At 34.1% G+C, this 20,699-nt stretch overlaps 1 protein-coding gene across 2 annotated transcripts in view; it reads right to left on the bottom strand.

The window, feature by feature from the left end:
* Window positions 1-2,348: 2,348 nt before the first annotated feature.
* LOC150092628 (YTH domain-containing family protein 2-like) overlaps window positions 2,349-20,699 on the bottom strand; it is a 145,467-nt gene continuing 127,116 nt past the window's right edge. For both annotated transcript variants that reach the window (XM_090414630.1, XM_090414631.1), the window contains exon 5: window positions 2,349-4,393. The gene's annotated coding sequence lies outside the window, so the exon portion shown is untranslated. The remainder of the gene's footprint in view (window positions 4,394-20,699) is intronic.

Here is a 20,699-nt window from a genome sequence, read left to right as displayed (position 1 = left end):
TCTGGATGGTCTTTGGGAGAGCAGATAAGAGATGCAAATTTTTTATATGGTCTACAAATGGTTACAAGGTTGCATTTTTTGGGATTTTTGCTAGGCACATCTTTGGTTGTCCTGCTTCATTGTCATTTACCCAATGAAGCATCTACATGCACATACCAATTGTACATTTTTCTGATGATGGCAATATTACCTTGTGTTATTACAAAATATCACAAGTATTAATTTAAATATTCTAAGTAATATATAATCTACTTTGTGATATTCTTATTAAAAATACTAGTACGAACAGCCAATGTATATGTTTTATTGTCTAAGTAAGGGGATTCTCAAAGGGATTCCAAACCCTTCCAAGGACTGTAACAAAATGTGATTTTAAATTACTAATTAAATTATATACTGGTGCAATATCAAATTGTTTACTGATTAGTTTTTTTTTTTTTCATTTAATAGTTATCTGAATTATAAGATTAATATTTTAACAATGAGTAAAAACAAATCTTGCATGAATTTGCATAGATCTTAAAAATTATGGAAACACTACCATGTTAGAGTAAAATTTTCAGTTTAATATAAACTAAAATAATCACTCAATGTTTCGACTTTCACATCAAGTTATTTTGGTTTATATTAAACTGAAGTTTTACTTTAACACAGTCATTATTTCCATAATTTTTTAAGATGTATTCAGATTGCCGTGTAAGCATGAAGGAAAGGATGAATTTGAATATTGAGCCAATGGGGGGGGGGGGGATCCTTAGAGGAGTTGAATATGTTTTTTTAATTTTATAGGTGGTTAAAAGTGGCATTAAGATTATATATATGTGTATACTCCAGATGATAGCCTTAATGTGAAGGTCGAAACATTGAGTTATTTTAGTTTATATTAAACTGAAGTTTTACTTTAACACAGTCATTGTTTCCATAATTTTTTAAGTGTATTCAGATCGCTGTATAAGCATGAAGGAAAGGATGAATTTGAAAAAGGTTTGGCAGCTGAAATATCACATCTGAAAATCCCTGCTAACAACAAGATTTTTTTTTAACATTATAGATAGATCATGTAGTTGTTCTTGATATTTTTAATGCATCTGAGTATGGCATCCAGGTCCTCTTACCAAGCTTCCTCTCGTCATTCATTACATCCTGGTTGACAGTTTCCTTTACCAATACTGGGATATCTCAGGACTGTACTCTCTCTCCCATGCTCTTCCTTCTATACAGCAATGCCATTCTCTCACTAACCTGAAATCCTATTTATAGTTTTGCTACTCATGATTCAAGCTTCAAGATTTCTCATAATGTCATAAACATTGATTTCCTCACCATACTCAAGTGAGATGAAAATAAGCTGGTTAATTTCAATTCAAAAACACAATTCTCTAATATGTCTTATTTTGTAAAATATCAAATCTGGGTGCAGATGAACTGCATTTCTCTACAAAATTTTCAATATGTAAAGCAAGTCAGAAAACTAAAAGTAATTACAATAATCTACTATTTATATGATCTTCAAAACAATCTTTTAATTAACCGACCTTTGCATGTCACTTCTGGTATAGAATCGTCATTGTACTTCAATTATCAGAACAGCAAACAGCCTTCCCACTGTGGTTGGATAAAAAATAGATTACCATACTACTGCAATAAAATAGATAGTCTTCTAATGCAAGACAAAAAAAGATATCACTGCTTGTATTTCAACTTCGACATGGAGTTCAAAGTTGCTTGGAATAAGTCATCTAACCCATTTTTTGAATTTTTGAAACACATTATAAACTTAGGATTTATCTATAAAACAGGCAATGATGATATTTGCTGAAGTAGCACAATTCAGAATTGGGGGGGGGGGGGGGGGGCAATGCTTTCTTCACTTAACCAAAAGGGAAAGGAACAGCATGGAAGAAATATCACAATTCAGTATGTGACACAATTAAAATCATTTGTTAATTAAAAGCCTGCTGTAGCATTATTTTCCAAGTTGCTCCAGACACCAAGATTCTGTACTACTATGATTTAAAATTTGATATTTTTCAAGAACTCAATATTTACCAGATTCGCATGCTGTGGTAATCATAGTAGTCATAAAAAGAGCAGAAAATTTTCCATTGTTAAAATTAAAATGTAATTAAATTTTATATAAATGCTTTATATCACCTTAAAACAAAATAAATTAGCATTATATTTCACTATATTTCAATTTATTCCTCAATTTTATGAACAAAATGCCATATAATAAACACACAGAATCTAATAATGTGTCCTTTTAGCACAAATGAAAATGCTTGGATAGGGAGCACACATTCCAGCACTATGAATATATAATTATGATGCATGAAGAGGAGGCAACATTATCACGTGCCAATTTAGAACTTTTATTATTCTTTTTGATAATAATGATAATTCTGCCAATAACATTCAAGCTGGTATAGGCTAGTCTTATACACTGTTTCCTTATAATGTAATAATAATAAAAAAAAAAAAAAGAAAGAAAGAAAGATATATCTTGGAAGCTAAATGAATTACTTTCAGAATGTTATTTTTTCACATGCTTAACATTTTATTATATAGCACATCAGATGCAAAATAAAAGTCGAGCTTATGACAATGAAAGTTTAGTCTTCTCTATTTTGTAGTAAAATTCATTTTTTTTTTATTATTTATTTTTTTTTTTAAGTGACTGGTGAGTTTGTTTCCCCAAGTACGTCTCTTAAAATTTAATTCAATATTAATATACTTGTAAATTTTATTTAATGTAATTCAAATACTGACCAATGTGAGGGGGGGAGGGGAGTAGGAGTATCAAATCAGTGGAGAAATTAACACAAAGGTAAATCACTTGCTATTAGTTTTATTATCATGCTAACAAGCAAGCAACCAAGAACTAACAACCTTTCATATGCGTATCTCAGTTGACATATTAAAGACAACCCACAAAGTTAGAAGAGGCAAGAATTATATCTGCATGTAATTTTCTGCAATGAAAAATTTCTCCACTGGATATGATCCCATTTTTGTTTTTAAAATGGGCAGAATTGAGGACAACAGATTAAAATTAATTCTAATATAAAGAAAATTTTTCTTGATCACATATTTGTGTAAATATATATATAAAAAATAAGCCTATATCTTGCCTCTTCTTACTATAAATCAATAAATTCATCCTGCAACTTAATCTTGATAACACTGTCATTAAAAGACAGCAATGAAAACTTGGCAAGATACTAAAAAAATTATACTCTTTCACTGTAAAAGAATCAAAAATTAATTTTTTGTTTAAAATAATGATATTATAACTAAACTAACATATGCCATATGCCGATTCATCAAAAAAGCTGATAGTGATATTACTAATAAATTAATAAAACTGCTGAAAATACAGTGTGAATAATATTTTTTTTTTTTACTATCATTACAGCACTAGTCAGACACTTTATATATGCATGTATATTTATATATATATATAATGTGTCTATAACAAATTTCCATAATCCAACAAAACATGTAACAGCTACTTGCAATGTTGCTTTTTTCTTTTTTTTTTTTCCCTTTTTTTTTTGTAACAGTGACTCAACATTCCATATTTTACAATTAAGCTGGCTAACCTAAAAATCTTGCAAAAGACAGGTTCAATAACTTGCAGTGCCTGCTAAATTTCCTATAAACCAGCAATATAATACAAGTTTCAACAGCAGAAACCTAAAACCATCAAAGTTCATCTTTTTTTTTTCCAGTCACCCATTACAAAGATACATCATGAGATTAATAATAATTATATATATATCTATATATATACATACAGATCTATCTACATATATATAGATATATATAAAATATTATTGCATTAGATATTAATGAACCTGAAAAAAATACATCTGCATTTAGGATGGGCTACATAAGGCTTTATTTTACGTGCTTTTTTATAAGTTTTAACAGCTCCAACAAAATGATCTTCCTCTTGAACATGCATATCCATTCTTGTAGTACTGGAAACTTTAGTGGAGATTAAAAAGCAGACTTCTATTTTAAAAAATTGTGAACACTGTCAAAAGGTATGTTCTTGCTTGGATTTATTTTTGTTTTTGTTTTTTTATTCACCGTAAAATGTATCTAAATTGCATCCCTTCATTTGTCTAATTATTTAGTTCTCACAGCCACTTAGATTAAGAATTTGAGTTATAATATCTGTTGTAGTAATTGCCATTAAATTACGGGAAAGTCAAGCTGTATGATGCAGAATGTGAAGAACATCAGCCCATACAGAACTGAAGGTTATGTGAAAATTGTTCTGAAAGAATTCAAGGCTTCACACTGTCACAAAAAACTTGAAAAACACTGATGTCCAACACCAAATTCCCAAGTATTACTGTTCACTTTTCTTATGGCCACATCATTCCTGAAAAGAATAAAATAATTATGTATCAATAATTCATATTCAACGAGTCATTCAAAAAGGCTAAATTTGCCTTTTTGAATGATTCATTATGCAATTAATCATATAAGATATCAACAAAATGAAAAACAAGTAGCTGCAGCAAAAGAAATTGCATACAAACATGAAATTCCTCCCCCTTATAGTATAGTAACTGCTGAGTAGGATGCTCAGAAACGCAGAATAAACTTAACATTTTTTTTATATATAGGCAGGATGAAATTCTCAAGGGAAAAGGAAGAACAAAGGAGCTCTACTCTGAAGATTAAACATAAAAGTGGGTGAAAGAAGAGTGAGAGAAATCTGTGCATGGCTGGTGAAAGATGACACTTGGGTTCCTATAAATTTACAGCAATGATATTCACTACACTTACTTTATAGTTAAAAACACTATGAATAGTATCCCAACCCTAAAGTCCTTTTCAGAGACTGTTTTGTGGCATCACATGGTGTCTGGTTTTGTATCATCACATCTTTTAATCAGCTAAAATAAGTGTTATCAGATGCGTAAAATGTTAAATATAAATTTCTAAATATGCATTAAATCAGCAAGTATATACGGGGCAGAATTCCATCAAAATACACATTACATTAGTAAGAAAGGTTTTATTTCATGAAATACAAATTTTTTACTTTTCATTTTTTTTACATTTTGAGATTAAACACAATGCAAAGTTAACAGGGAAATATCAAAAATTTTACTTGGAGCAAGAAAAAACCTCTAGAGTTTCATATCATATTAAAAAAAAACTCGTTTTTTTTAATATGATATTGACATTGATGACATCTGTTCATGCCTCTAATCTTTCTCAGGACTCGCATATCTGCGGTATCTAGTCTTTGGTCAAGTGTTTTATATAGATAATGAATAACTGAGGGGATCATGTACATCCTTGTCTCACACCAAATTTAACATTAAACAATCTTCCTGTACTTCCTTCAATTCAAACTGCTGACTTACAACTCAAATAAAGACAAAGTATTGCTTGATATAATGTTCCATTGACATGATATAACTGTAACATATTGAATAGTTTCTCTCTTGGCACCCTGTCATATGCATTTTCCAGATTGACAAAACTTAAATACAGATCTTTGTTATATTCCCATACTTTCTCGACTATTTGTCGTAATCTGAAAATCTGATTCTGACAGCCTCTATTCGGCCTATATCCAGCTTTTCTTCCACAATTCTTCTCAACCGTTTCTTTAGTATACCTGCATAGATCTTGCCAGGACACTCAGTAGGAAAATACCACTGTAATTCTCACATTCAGTTTTATTTCCCTTTTTATATATGGGTACTATTAGAGCTGTACTCCAATCATCAGGAATTCGTCCCTCTGTCCAGGCTTTCTGAACGATACAGTGTAGCCATTGTAATTCCTTTATACCACCACACTTCAGCATTTCTGGTCGAATATCAACTACTCCTGCTGTCTTTCCACATTTCTAGCCTTTGATGGCTTTTTCTGCTTCAAGTATGGATATATATTCCTGACTGTATGCCTGTTGAATGTTTTTTTTTTACCACTGTGCTATCACTGCTTGTTTCATTTAGCAATTTTTGGAAGTAATTATTCCATACTTCAAGGATATCTTTTTCTCCCGATTTCATGCCACCTTTATCATCTCTAACTCCTTTTACAGCACTCTTTCCTCCATTTCTAAGCTTCTTCAACAACCTCCAGAATATCTTACCACCTTCTTGATATTTATTTTCTATGTTCTTGCCAAAGTCCTCCCATGATTTTTGTTTAGCTAGTTTTACACTGTGTATAGCTTTCTTACATTTTTCTCTGTATTCTCTAAGAGCACAAGCTGACTTATTTGCCAGAAACTTTAGCTATGCTTTCTTCTTTTCTTTCACTGCCTCTTTAACTTCCTGTGTCCACCATGGAGTTCTGGTTTTTCTATCCTTGCACACAACCTCACCACATGCCTCGTTGGCTTAATCAATCAGGGTTTTCTTCAAGGCTTGCCACTAAATCTCCAAGCTTTAGTTCCTGTTCTCAAACTCTTTCATTTTTTTTTCAATAATGTTCGTGTACTTTAGTCTAGAGTTCACATCTGAGAGCTGTTCAACTTTTATTCACTTTAAAAGTTTCTTACATGTTATTCTTTTCAGTTTTCATCAAAACCTGAAAAATCATCATAAAACTGAATTTCATCATGAAATTCAGTTTTATCCTGCTCAAGACTAAATAGTGATCAATTCCAATTTCAAATCCTCTGTACACTCTGGTGTCCTGCACCAGGGAGAAAACATCACTATCAACAATAACATAGTCAATGAGAGTTTTCTTATTCCTTGCCTCTTCTCTCCATGTGAATTTGTGCACATTTTTATGTTGGAACATGGTGTTAGTAATAACCAGTCTATGTCCTGAGCAGAAATCCAACAGGATTTGCCATTATTATTAGTTTTGTTCTTTTCTCCAGATTTTCCCAAAATATTTTGTATGTCTCACAATCATTTCCTACTCTGCTATTTAGATCCCCAACAAAGACAAATTTTTCTCTTTTCATTGTGTCAGTTGCTTTGTCTAAAGCAGGGGTCACCAAACTTCTTTGACTGTCGACCCCCTCTATTTTACTATTATGTAGTTATAATAGGACAAACAAAAAATACGCTTATGTGAGTTTTTAGATTGTTTATTTTATAGTTACAGTGTTTATTGTATGTATAACATGGTATATATTATTATATACTATGTTATAATAATTACTACTATCACTGGTATTACTAGTGATATTAATAAACTACTGGTATTACTACCAGCCCTGCTCAACTCTTCAACATAGAGAAGTTTAGTTTGTGAACGAATAACGATTGGATTATAATATGTATGTTGATGAATTTTAGAACATTAACGCTCACTTGCATGTCAATGCGCAAAAATTAGACTGGGATCGAATACGTGTAAGTATAAGTAAATAAGAACTGTGCACGTGTTGCAATCTCGCTCCCACTGCACTGGCCGGGCAGGAACCACCAACATCCGTTTATTGGTAAATACGTCATTTTTGCCTACTTGATTGGCCTCAGTAACTATTTTCATGACCTTGTTCTATCTTACAGGTCCTATTCATGTCACTGTTCCCACGATTCACTCTTAATTGCATTGTCATTCATGATGGAGGTAATCCAAGTTAACCGAATTAAATATTACCCGCACAATGATGTCTTATATTTTTCTATTGACCCCTGACCCCGAATAGACCCTAACAATGTTATATCGACCACTGGTCTAAAGCATCAAAAAATTCCTCCACTTCTACCTTAGTAGAACCTTCTGTGGGACCATAGGCACAAATAAGTCTCATTGTCCAGTTCCCCATTCTGATATTTGCCCACATCACTCTACTTGAGACTGACTGCCATTCAAGAAGATTAGCCTCGTAATTTGTGTTGAATACTATGGCTACTACTTCTTTTCCTTGATTGTCATTGCCTGAATATAACATTTTGTATTTATTGATCAGAAAGATCTCACCAGTTTTTGTCTTTTTTGTTTCAGTCACCCCTATTATGTCGATCTGGTACTTATCTAATTCCTCAGCTAGCTCCATTTCTTTGCCATTCAGGCTTCTTATGTTGATAGTACTGATCTTTAACTCTGGTGATGTTGAGTTGGGGATGTGCTTTCAGATTTGTTCCAGTAGCTGACTTTTCGCTGTTCGCCCCGGTTCCCTTGCGAAAACAATGGGGACCTTGTTTAACTAGGCGACGCCCCAGTCGGCATGAAATTTTGTCAGGTTGTACCATCATTTTGTATTTTGGTTTAACCAACAGGAATACAATTTGGTCGGTTAAATCCCAAATTGCCAGCCCATTCTCGTTCGTTCAGTATCCAGGGATACCCAACAGGGTCACCACGAGAAGGTGAGGATTGGACATTAGGTCAGAAGCCCTGGTTGGTTTTCCACATTCCTTTAAAGGCTATGTGAAGGTCACCTCTCAGTTATACAGCTTTGATCGTTAAGCACCCCTGAAACTGAATGGCAATAAAAGTCTGCCACTCTTTGGTTAATTTCCAAGTGATAGGACAAACTATTAGTAGAAGTAGAACAGGAGTCAGCTGTTGGGCAACAAAATCCTTCAGAACAATAAAAAAAATGCCACCAAGATCAGCAGACCTTTTGGTATCCAAGTGTGGCCAAGATTCTCATGATCACTTTCTGTTGTAAAATCAAAAAGGGGCAAAACATTGTATGTTTAGAATAGTAAGAGGACATCAATTGTAAGAGTTTAATATGAAAGTCAAGAAGCTTTTTGTGGGATGGTTTACAACAGAATCAGTCATTCATTCTGCACTGGGTTGATAATTGTTGACAATTACAAAAGCATCATTGAGTATATCAGGGTTTCCCAAACTGTGTTTCGCGGAAAATGAAAAAGTGCTCCGTGAAAAATTATCAAAATTCACATGAGCATGGAATGGTTTTAAATGCTGCGACAAGTTCAAACAAGTTTGAAAATCAGGAGCTCCTCACTCTGCGTGTGGACTGTGTTATTAAAGCCAGTGCACGAGGCCTTGACTCAACCACCTGTGGTTTCCGACACCTCTGAGCACGAATGAAGTACAGAGGTATCTATTCTAGAAAATGTGCGATCACAAACAAGGTCAAATACGCCTGTAGTGCGCGCTGTCGTATTTTTGCAATGCAATACAGCCTGTTTCGGCGATAGTGTGTGCTTAGCTTTACACTGAATATGAGACAAATGATACTCTACTCTAACCAACGTGTTCTGTTAAAATTTTATAATACATTTAGTTTAATCCTTTATCCAAGTGTGAGCAAACAAAGTTTGCGTCTGAAGTTTGCGTCTTGGTACACCTTTACTACGAGTTGCCTCAGTCTTCAGGACTGAGGCAACTCGTAGTAAAGGTGTACCAAGCTCTCATCACTCCTTGTCTCGGTATCTCCCATAATGCAAAGCACATCTCCTTGTGGACATGTATAATGCTATGCATTAAGGGAAGGACAACTAAACCGGTTTCGACCTTTTACATGTCTGCAAGGAGATGTGCTCTCATCACTCCTTGTCTCGGTATATCCCATAATGCAAAACACATCTCCTTGCGGAGATGTATAATGCTATGTATTAAGGGAAGGGCCACTACCCAGACTGGTTTCGACCTTTTACATGTCCGCAAGGAGATGTGCTTTGCATTATGGGAGATACTGAGACAAGGAGTGATGAGAGCTTGGTCCACCTTTACTACGAGTTGCCTTAGTCCTGAAGATACTTCAGGCGCAAACTTTGTTTGCTCACACTTGGATAAAGGATTAAACTAAATTTATTATAGTCTAACCAAGTGAAAAATAAACTTCCAACATTAAAATTTCAGGATTTATGAAGTGTTCCATCGTAGGAAAAGTTTGGGAAACGCTGGAATATATGATGCAAGTTTTCTGCTTTGATTCCTTTTGCAATCAATGTGGTGATAATCTGCTTTCAACTATCTCAAGCTGAAGTACAAACAGAAAAAGAAAATAAAACAATGATAGCAAATTGCAATTTGCTTGATTTTTCTCTTGTACAGCCTTAGCAGTCTTCTTGAAGACTCATGGATTAGATAAGGGATTACAGTTGCAAATGGTAAAAGAATAAATTTCCACTGAATACTGTAAACAGCTGAGCCACTTGCTTGATAGTATATTATATTCATTCTGCACTGAGCAGGAGCATTTTTACAAAGTTTTATATATATATATATATACAGTATGGTAGTTTGAATATTTTTGTTTAAATTTTAATTGTAAAATGATATTGTCTCAATAATAACGTATAGTGTGTGGGAGGGGGGGAGGTATCATTATGCAATTGGGTTGTTTTCATTTCAGATAGATCTAATTTATGCTGATTGTCACTACATATAGTCTATGCACTAATTGTTTCCATACCAAATAAAGGTAATAGATTTTCTTGCATTTGCAATATGTTTGTTGTGGAGGGTATATTTATCACTAGACAGGGACATTTTTCTTCATCTTGCAAAAAAAAAAAAAAAAAATAAATAAATAAATAAATAAAATAGGCACCATAAGCAAAATCATTTATTCCTATGAATAAAAATGAATTCTATATTGTATAGTATAGTGGAACAAATCTGAAAATAAACCCCAACTTAACATCACCAGAGTTAAAGATCGGTACTATCAACGTAAGAAGCCTGAATGGCAAAGAAATGGAGCTAGCTGAGGAATTAGATAAGTACCAGATCGACATAGTAGGGGTGACTCAAACAAAAAAGACAAAAACTGGTGAAATCTTTCTAAACAATAAATACAAAATGTTATATTCAGGCAATGACAATCAAGGAAAAGAAGGAGTAGCCATAGTATTCAACACAAATTACGAGGCTAATCTTCTTGAATGGCAGTCAGTCTCAAGTAGAGTAATGTGGGCAAATATGAGAATGGGGAACTGGACAATGAGACTTATTTGTGCCTATGGTCCCACAGAAGGTTCTACTAAGGTAGAAGTGGAGGAATTTTTTGACGCTCTAGAAAAAGCAACTGACACAATGAAAAAGGAAAAGTTGGTCCTCGTTGGGGATCTAAATAGCAGAGTAGGAAATGATTGTGAGACATACAAAAATATTTTGGGAAAATTTGGAGAAAAGAGCAAAGCTAATAATAATGGCAAATATCTGTTGGATTTCTGCTCAGGACATGGACTGGTTATTACTAACACCATGTTCCAACATAAAAATGTGCAAAAATTCACATGGAGAGAAGAGGCTAGGAATAAGAAAAGTCTCATTGACTATGTTATTGTTGATATTGATGTTTTCTCCCTAGTGCAGGACACCAGAGTGTACAGAGGATTTGAAATTGGAAGTGATCACTATTTAGTCTTGAGCAGGATAAAATTGAATTTCATATTGAAAAGAATGACATGTAAGAAAGGTTTAAAGCGAATAAAAGTTGAGCAGCTCTCAGATGTGAACTGTAGACTAAAATACAGAAAGATTATTGAAAAGAAAATGAAAGAGTTTGAGAACAGGAATCAAACCTTGGAGATTCAGTGGCAAACTCTGAAGAAAACATTGATTGATTCTGCCAGAGAGGCATGTGGTGAGGTTGTGTGCAAGGATAAAAAAATCAGAACTCCCTGGTGGACCTAGGAAGTTAAAGAGGCAGTGAAGGAAAAGAAGAAAGCACATCAAAAGTTCCTGGCAAATAAGTCGGCATTTACTCTTACAGAATACAGAGACAAATGTAAGAAAGCTAAACAGTGTGTAAAACTAGCTAAACAAAAGTCATGGCAGGACTTTGGCAAGAATATAGAAAATAAATATCAAGAAGGTGGCAAAATATTCTGGAGGTTGTTGAAGAAGCTTAGGAATGGAGGAAAGAGTGCCGTAAAAGGAGATAGAGATGATAAAGGTGACATGAAAACAGGAGAAAAAGATATCCTTGAAGTATGGAGTAATTACTTTGAAAAACTGCTAAACGAAACAAGCAGTGAAGACAGCACAGTGATAAAAAACACTGACCAGGCATGCAGTCAGGAATACATATCCATACATGAAGTAGAAAAAGCCATCAAAGGCTTGAAATGTGGAAAGGCAGCAGGAGTAGATGATATTCGACCAGAAATGCTGAAGTATGGTGGTATAAAAGTCTTACAGTGGCTGCACTGCATAGTTCAGAAAGCCTGGACAGAGGGACAAATTCCCGATGATTGGAGTAGAGCTCTCATAGTACACATATATAAAAAGGGAAATAAAACTGAATGTGAGAATTACAGAGGTATTTCCCTACTAAGTGTTCCTGGCAAGATCTATGCAAGTATACTTGAGAAACAGTTGAGAAGAATTGTGGAAGAAAAGCTTGGTGAAGAAAAAGCTGGATTCAGGCCAAATAGAAGCTGTCAGGATCAGATCTTCACTTTATGACAAATAGTCGAGAAAGTATGGGAATATAACAAAGATCTGTATTTAAGTTTTGTCGATTTGGAAAAGGCATATGACAAGGTGCCAAGAGAGAAGCTATTCAATACGCTGCAGTTATATGGTGTCAATGGGGCATTATATCAAGCAATACTTAGTCTTTATTTGAGTTGTAAGTCAGCAGTTTGAATTGAAGGAAGTACAGGAAGATGGTTTAATGTTAAATCTGGTGCGAGACAAGGATGTACATTATCCCCTCTGTTATTCATTATCTATATGGATCACATTATGAAGGAAAGTGGTATTAAACCTGATATCAAAATTGGAGATGTTAATGTCAGCTCTTTGCTTTATGCGGATGATGTTATACTTCTAAATAAATTCACTACAAGTCTGCAAGATTCTCTGACTAAATTGAATTGCTGTTGTAATAGATATGGTATGAAGGTCAGCAATAAAAATACAAAGACAATGAAAATAGGCAGAATCATTGAAAATGTCAACTGTGTTGTGAATGGAGAATCTGTGGAACAAGTAAAACATTTCAGCTACTTAGGCACAATTTTTACTGAAGATGGTAAATTAAATATAGAAATAGACAACAGAATCAGCAAAGCTGGTATGGTGGGAAATCAATTGAATAAATTCATATGGAATAAGAGAGAAATTAGTCGGAACACTAAATTAGCTGTATACAAGACAGTGTTCAAACCAGTTTTAACTTATGGATCTGAGAGCTGGGTCAGAAGTAAAACACTTGACCAAAGACTAGAGACTGCAGATATGAGAGTCCTGAGAAAGATTAGAGGCGTGAACAGATGGCATCAATGGCAATATCATATTAAAAATGAGGATATTAGGAAAGAACTTGACATTGTCAGCATCCAGGAATGCATTAGCAGAGCTAATCTCAGGTGGTATGGTCACTTAAATAGAATGGGAGATGAAAGATTAGCAAAACAAGTGTTCTCTGCCAGGTTGGCAGGAAAGCGACCCAGAGGAAGACCAAGATATAGGTGGATTGATATGGTACAAAGTGCCTTAGACAATAGAAATATAAGATCTGATAATGTTGGAGTCTTGACAAGTAACAGACTGATTTGGAGGAAAATTGTAGGTAGGAAGTTAGTAATGATGTAATTTTTTCATGTAGTACTGTCATATCCTGGACACCCCTTGAGGGTACATAGCAGGAATTTGATGATGATCATGATTGTATAGCAAGCACACCAGTCACCATCAAATAAAATATTTAATGCCACGGGTGTGCATTAATATATTTTTGAAATATATATTTTAAATGTAGTTAAAATATGTATTTCCTGATTTCTGTTCCTATTGTTTATTTTGAGCTTTTTTTCTATATTGTATTTAAATGTTAATAGAATTCATGTTTAATATTAACTTTATGTGTTATTATATTTGGTAATGGCATATTTTGTGAAAATTTTGTTTCAGTTTAGTATATGTTTTTCATTTCTCTCCTGATGGAAAGAGCTGATCTTAGAGGTAGTGCAACACCAGTGAAATGCATGGAAAAGGTGGAATAAGCTGCATGCACTTTGCCATCTTTTTAGAAGATGGCAAAGGGTTTGGGAGTTAGTCCACCTTTGCAGGAGTTGCCTAATATTGTACAACTTCAGTCCCCTCAGGGTATAGCTTCATGGCATATGCACATACACAATATATATATATATATAGTGTGTGTGTGTGTGTACACACTGGGTCAAGATGTAAAGTACATTTGTTATTGTGGGTCACAGTCAGACAAGTTTGAAAAATACTAGACAAGAGGACAATGTTCCCAGTTAGGATCACTGGTGAGGAAGAAATCAAGAGTTAACAGTGGTTAAAATTACCTGGCATTCTTATGGACTTGTGAACAATTTGTGCAAGATCATTAACTGATAACAAATGTATTAGCATTTGTTGTCTCAAGGATACTTGCGACATAAGATTGAATGATATAATCACGTAATCACAAGAAAGATATTTATTTAACCAAATATTTCAGTCTGGAAATAGCAGACCATCGTCAGTGGTATTACAAGAACAGTTTAAAAAATACAAGCTAGGATACTAACAATAGATCGTTAAAATTAGAACACGCCGTGTGATGTTATATCACTAAGTATGAAACGGAATATTTTGAAGTAGAAACATGATTGAATTTGCTATTAAAAAAAAAATTAATTAATGAGTAATCTTGATTAGACTTTCCCAGATTTTTGATATAGATATACAGTCATTACGATTCGGGTTAAAAAAATTTTTTGGAAATATTTGGTTAAATAAATATCTTTCTTGTGATTACGTGATTATATCATTCAATCTGTATTAGCATTTGTTATCAGTTAATAAGCACCTTTACTTATGGATGACTGCTGAAAAAGAAAAGCCAGTTGGCTGTGAAAATTAAATTCAATGATGACTTCACTCACTAGTAGGGACTTTGTCCTGAAAAAAATCAAAATTTAAAGAAAATCAATAAGTTCAGAATGGTTGGTGGCATTAACAGAGTACCAAAAACAGCAAATGAATTTAATATTAAAAGAGGCACATTTTTAGCCAAAGAAGTTCGAAGAGGAGAATTTTCAGTCGGACATGCTCAGTCATCAAGCAAACATATGCACAAATGCTGCTTGAGATGAAAAGAGTTGGTGTGTAAATGGAAAAAACTGGAATTGAATAGTGATTGAAGCTGAAAGCAATAGGTATGGTTTTGCAGACAGAAGATGAAAATGAAAATGCACTCCACCAGAATATGGCAACAGTAAGATGCATGTAGAATTTTTCACATATAGGTGTAATGTCCTCAGTAAATAAAAATGTGTAAAATGACAGACCTATGCAGAGCCTAGCAAAGAACAATTTCCTCTCGTTTTTACATTGACTAGACTGTTGATGCTTAATTTCAGGCTTAATATCAAGTAATTTGTTTGTCAGTACTTCCTGTCAAGATGACTGCCACTGGGCTATTAGCTTTGATCTTATAAACTGTCTATAATCTGTATATCATACTGTCAAACAGTATGCCAAAAAAGTACGAGCTGATCTAGCAGCTACATCTGCCAGTCTCATTTCCCTTAATTCCAATGTGACTGGGCACCCAGCACAACCAAACATCAAAATTAAGAATCTTCATTTTGTACAACAGATGTAACACCTCACACCAGCACTGGATGTGGATCGTACACAGGAGAAGACATATCCTGTAAAGAACTCAGTCTGTATAAATTACACACTTTTGATAGCATTTTTCTTTTATACGCATAAGATCAAGCTGAATGGCATGCATCTCTACTGCAATAATTACTGCACTCAAGTGGGATCTGGTTGAATATAGGTCAGGAAACAGCTGTAAAAATTTGATGTAGCTTAATAATGCCAGAAAGCCTTAAATCAATTTTTACAGAAGTCAAGAAGTCCTGTAAGGATGTTATAAAAATAACCTGTATGTCTATGTATATTTAAAACAGTTTGTTAATGTAAATAATCCCTATGGGAATTGTCTGTACTTGCTGCCCTAAAACAGAAAATTCTAGAATGTATTGAACAAAAGGCAATACCATGCCACCAGAAAACTTTGTATATTCGCTCCTTATAAGGATATGTGAAAGTGTTTTGTGAATGCCACCTGTAAACACTCAAGGTCAGTGTCAGAATGACTGACAAACTTCAGACGCACTTCCGCTGCGGGAAAACATTGCTCCGTTAGTCCAACACGCATGCAAGCATATCTCAAGCTGATAATCTTCGCTCGAAGTGCCGCAAGGACAGCGTGCCAGAAGCATCAGTAAATCTTTCGCCAGTGTAAAAAGGGAGGAAAAACCTGATACGGGCGAAAACGGTCACAACTCCAATCCGCGAAGCCAGGGAATGAGAATACGCAGTGGGTAGCAGCCCTAAAGTGAGTTTGATTTTTCTTTCCAATTTTGTGAATTATAGGAGAACTCTAATAATGGACTGTTAAGATAGGCTGCTGATTTTGAACAGAGTTAATGGTTGGATTTAAATGTTTAACAAGTAATAGAAGATCGTGTGTGTAACAATTAGAGAGTAACAGTTTGTTAGTAGTGCATTTGCCTACAGTATTATCTTAGTATCTGAAGGATCTAACTTTTATATGTAATGATATTCTTATGTGTATAATAACGGTAAAAAAGTAACTGTTTGTTAAATGCTTAGGATAGTAATTCGATATTGGAGGAGAGTGGTTATTTATGTGACATGATTTTCATGAATTGAAAGGGCATTTTAACATAATTGTTTTATGTAAATTTAAACTAAGAAATTTTTCTTTAATGGATTAATAGTGCAAATTGTTTTATGGTAAATAAATGTGTTTAAATGTTAAGTGTTGCCTGATATTTAATTCTTTGATGCACTGTTCCGAAAAAAATTATTAGAGCCTATTAGCGGGAACCCAGGAGAAAGGATAGATAATAGACCACGACTGCAAATATTAATTAATCAGGAATAATTTGAATGTAATGGGAAACTACTGGACGCACTTACCACTTGATATTACTAGAAAACAGACATCAGTGCAGCTTTTCAAATAAATTTTCTGGTATTCAAAGAATAAGAAGGCAAGTGCGGAAGGCAGTATAGCTTAAAGAGATATTAGAGAGATAAATAGAGATGTATGGAAAATAATAAGGTAAAAGAGACCCCCCCCCATTTACACAGTAGCACTGCCAACAGAGATCTCTGATCTTGAACCATCAGTATAGATGTGCAAGAAATCAGTGTAGGCTGCTGTGTGCATTAAATAATAGCAAGTGGACAGATGGAATATGACTTCTGTAGTTGACCAAATCAAAGGTCAACTGTTTCCATCTAAGTAATGGAGCCAGTTTGTGTGTTAAAGCAAATGAACTGGCTCTATCACTTAGATGGAAACAGCTGTTTCTTAATTATGCCCTTAAAATAGTCTCCTCCAGAGCATCCTACATGGACTAGTCTCTTTTCTTTGCAATAGGAAGCGAATGTTCAATATCACACGTCAGGCTGCCTAAAAACAAATGTAAATAACCCACATTTAACCTGCAAATTTTGGTTTAACAGGTCATAATTACTCTAGGCATCATTCGATAAACTTCAGTAGCACAGACTTATGCTACCCAGACATACTTTTCTCTGAGGTGTGTGGATGCCAAATATATATATCTATGCGTTTCATTCAGTAAGATAGTTTGTGCCTGTTGACTGAGAAACATAGCTTGACTGCTAACAGATCTACTATGGTGAAGGTAGAACATATAATACAGATAGACCTGATTCATTGAGGTATAGCATATATTTATGCCAAACTGAAGTACAAACCACAATGCAATAGCTTTAACATCAGTGCCACCAGTATTTGACTTCAGGAGTAGAGCCCTAGATAGGGTGCTTGCGATCCCATTCTAGGTGCAAATGTTATCTGAAGGAATGATACCATTTCTGGGAATGTGAATATTATCAGAAGCAACTGATTTTTTTGCCTTTTCCTCTCCCCTTATCTTTCATCATCTGAAGCCGTTAAATGGTTTGTCGAGTAAAGGGAAAGAATTACTAATATCTCTAGTCTTCCTCCTTTCACCAAGGAGTAACCACAAAACTGTTTTTTTATTCATGCATATCTTCCTGTAATCAAGAATCTCCTCTGATCAAGAAAATTTAAACTACAGGTGGGATTTGAGGCGAGAGGTGAATGATATATAGGAAGGAAAGGGTAAGTGGTGGGGGGAAAGCCCTAAGGCAACTCCCAAATTTAAAAAAAAAATTCACTCTTTCTCAATAGGGAAAGAAGAATGACTACAGAAGAGGAGTTTTCTTAACCACTTAACATACAAAGACGTCTGTGACACGTCTTTTGTTTATTGCACCAAAATTACTTTTGAATTTTGGTTTCACGTATAAATACAACCGAATATAGACGCTAGACAATCTTGTGCCTATTTCCTTTCAGCCGAGAAAAGTTGCCAACGCCGTGCATCGCTATTTCGTTTGCGTTTGCACAAATTCATCATTTTTCAAATAATGATGAATTTGATCCAGCAAATCACCCTCGCCCAAAAAATTAGCAGAAAAATGACATCTTTCTGGTTTTTAATTGGTACGTTAAGGAATGTCCTTTGCTATTTGAATGAATTTCTATGAACTTGTGTGGTAGTATAGGTTCTACATTACCACATATATGGTGGTAATGTAGAACCTATACTGATGAATCGTGATTAACTGATAAGCTAAATATCAAAGATAGCTGTTAATGGATTTCTCCATTACTTGTGACAGGAGGGTTCCCACCTCCTTTTAACAACAGACTTATTTCCTGTTTTGGATGGTGACTTCCAAGACAGATTAGATGCCAATAAAGAAGAGATATGATAACACTCCAACCTACCTTGGCAAAAAAAAAGATAAGCATGGTGTGTGTGTGTTATTTTGGGCATGTCTAGAGTGTGGTCTGAAGTAATCTGTTTGGAATACAGTGAATCAAAAAAAGTAATGACTAAATTCAAATAAGCCAAAACATGGAAAATATTTTCTTACTCATTGCCTTGCCCATATAATAATTCCAAAGAGATCAATACACTTGTCAGAGTGTTCATAGAAAACTTTGGAAACACTCGTGAACCTGCTTTGCTGGTATTTAGTTCTGCTGTCGCTGTTGTTGGAATTATGGGCAAAGTAACTAAGGTCACCAGGCCAATGTATTATTGCATCTCAATTGTGTTTGTTCTTCTGGGTAGTTTGTTTTGTAAGATTTAAAAAAAAAAAAAAAAAATCCAAGTTTCTAAAAGACAGCCTGCCACTTCTGTACAAAACTGGCTAACCTACCTTCAGATGGAAAGCCCTTTATGTCCTAGAGGAGATTCATTTAGTTCTGCTATCACATTCTCTGGAATAACAAATGCCATCAATTCCTTTCAATTTCAGTTGAAAAGTCAAAAATGCAACCTACTTGTAAGTCATTGGAAGTTTTTTCACTTGGTTATTTTAACCAAGTGGAAAATCAATTAAAATACTCTGGATTAGAGATAGTTGTTGGAATATTTTAATAATAAGGTGAGACACCTTTTGACTACTCGTATATGAAAATATGACTTTGCCATTACTTCAACCTTAGTATCACCTCTGGGTCTGGCTCCCACTGACAAGACCTCAATAAAGGTCGAAACTGGTCTGGGTAGTGACCCTTCCCATAATACATAGCATTATATTTATGCTATGAATTACGGGATACTAAGGCAATGATGAAGTCAACTTCTATATATGAGTTGCCCCAGTCCTAATTATATTTCAGGTGCAAACTTTGTTTGCTTACACTTGGATAAAGGATTAAACTAAGTACAGGTATCCTCGATTAACAAAGAGGATGCATTCCACGAAATTACTTTGTTAAGCAAAACTTCATTCTCAGAGGTAAAAATACCATGGACATAATAGGGATACTTACGTACTTAAAGAAAATGAAAGTTTTTTTGAAAAAAGAAAAGCTTTATTAAATAAAAAGTCAATATTACATACCAAACAAAGATAAAATTGCATTTTAAAATACGAATCTGAAGTTGATTGTTTATTCTTTTTTTCTCTTTCATTTAACAATTGTCTATATGGATTTATTTTTGTTTTAACATTGATCACTTAGCAATAACACTTCTTCCTAAATCAGGATCATTTTCACTGAAAAAATTGAAAATGTTTTCAATGTCATTCAAGCACCTTTTTAAATCTTTGGTTGCTAACATTTTTTCGGTAGGAACTTCTTTAATTTCGTCTTCATTTTCTTTGGCTTCGTTGCTAACAAGTTTTTCTAAATCTTCCACTGAAAAATTATCATCTACTGCATTTAATAAATTTCTTATATCCACTTTGTCGATGTTTTTGAAACCTATTGACTGAGCCATCTGGATAACTTCATTTCTAATCTCTTGAATGTTATTTTCTTCTTCTAGTACAACTTCTCACCATAATTTGTGCCAAACTCCATTTAAGCATTTCTGAGTGACTTCTTTCCAAGAGCTATTAATGTTTTCAATTGCATCTTTAATGGTGAAGTTTTTCCAAAAAGTTTTAATTGACATTTGCTCTTTATCTTCTAGTTCAATTAAATTGCTTAATGTACCATGCAGATAATAAGCTTTAAATGTTGCTATTACTCCCTGATCCACTGGTTGAATCAAGGAAGTTGTGTTTCGAGTTGTGTTTTGCTGGAAGAAAGACAACTTTGACAAGAATGCATATGTCTAACGTATTAAGATCAGTAGGATGTCCTGGAGAATTGTCCAACAACAAAAGAGCATTTCCTTCAAAATTATTTCTTTGGCAATACTGTTTCGCTTTTGGACAAAAACAGTTAACCAATCAGTAAA

Source organism: Typopeltis vanoorti, chromosome 25 (assembly GCF_054136105.1).
Source record: "Typopeltis vanoorti isolate ZY-2024b chromosome 25, IOZ_Tvanoo_1.0, whole genome shotgun sequence".
In the NCBI taxonomy this organism is placed as follows: Eukaryota; Metazoa; Arthropoda; class Arachnida; order Uropygi; family Thelyphonidae; genus Typopeltis; species Typopeltis vanoorti.
This window is presented reverse-complemented; position numbering and strand designations above follow the sequence as displayed.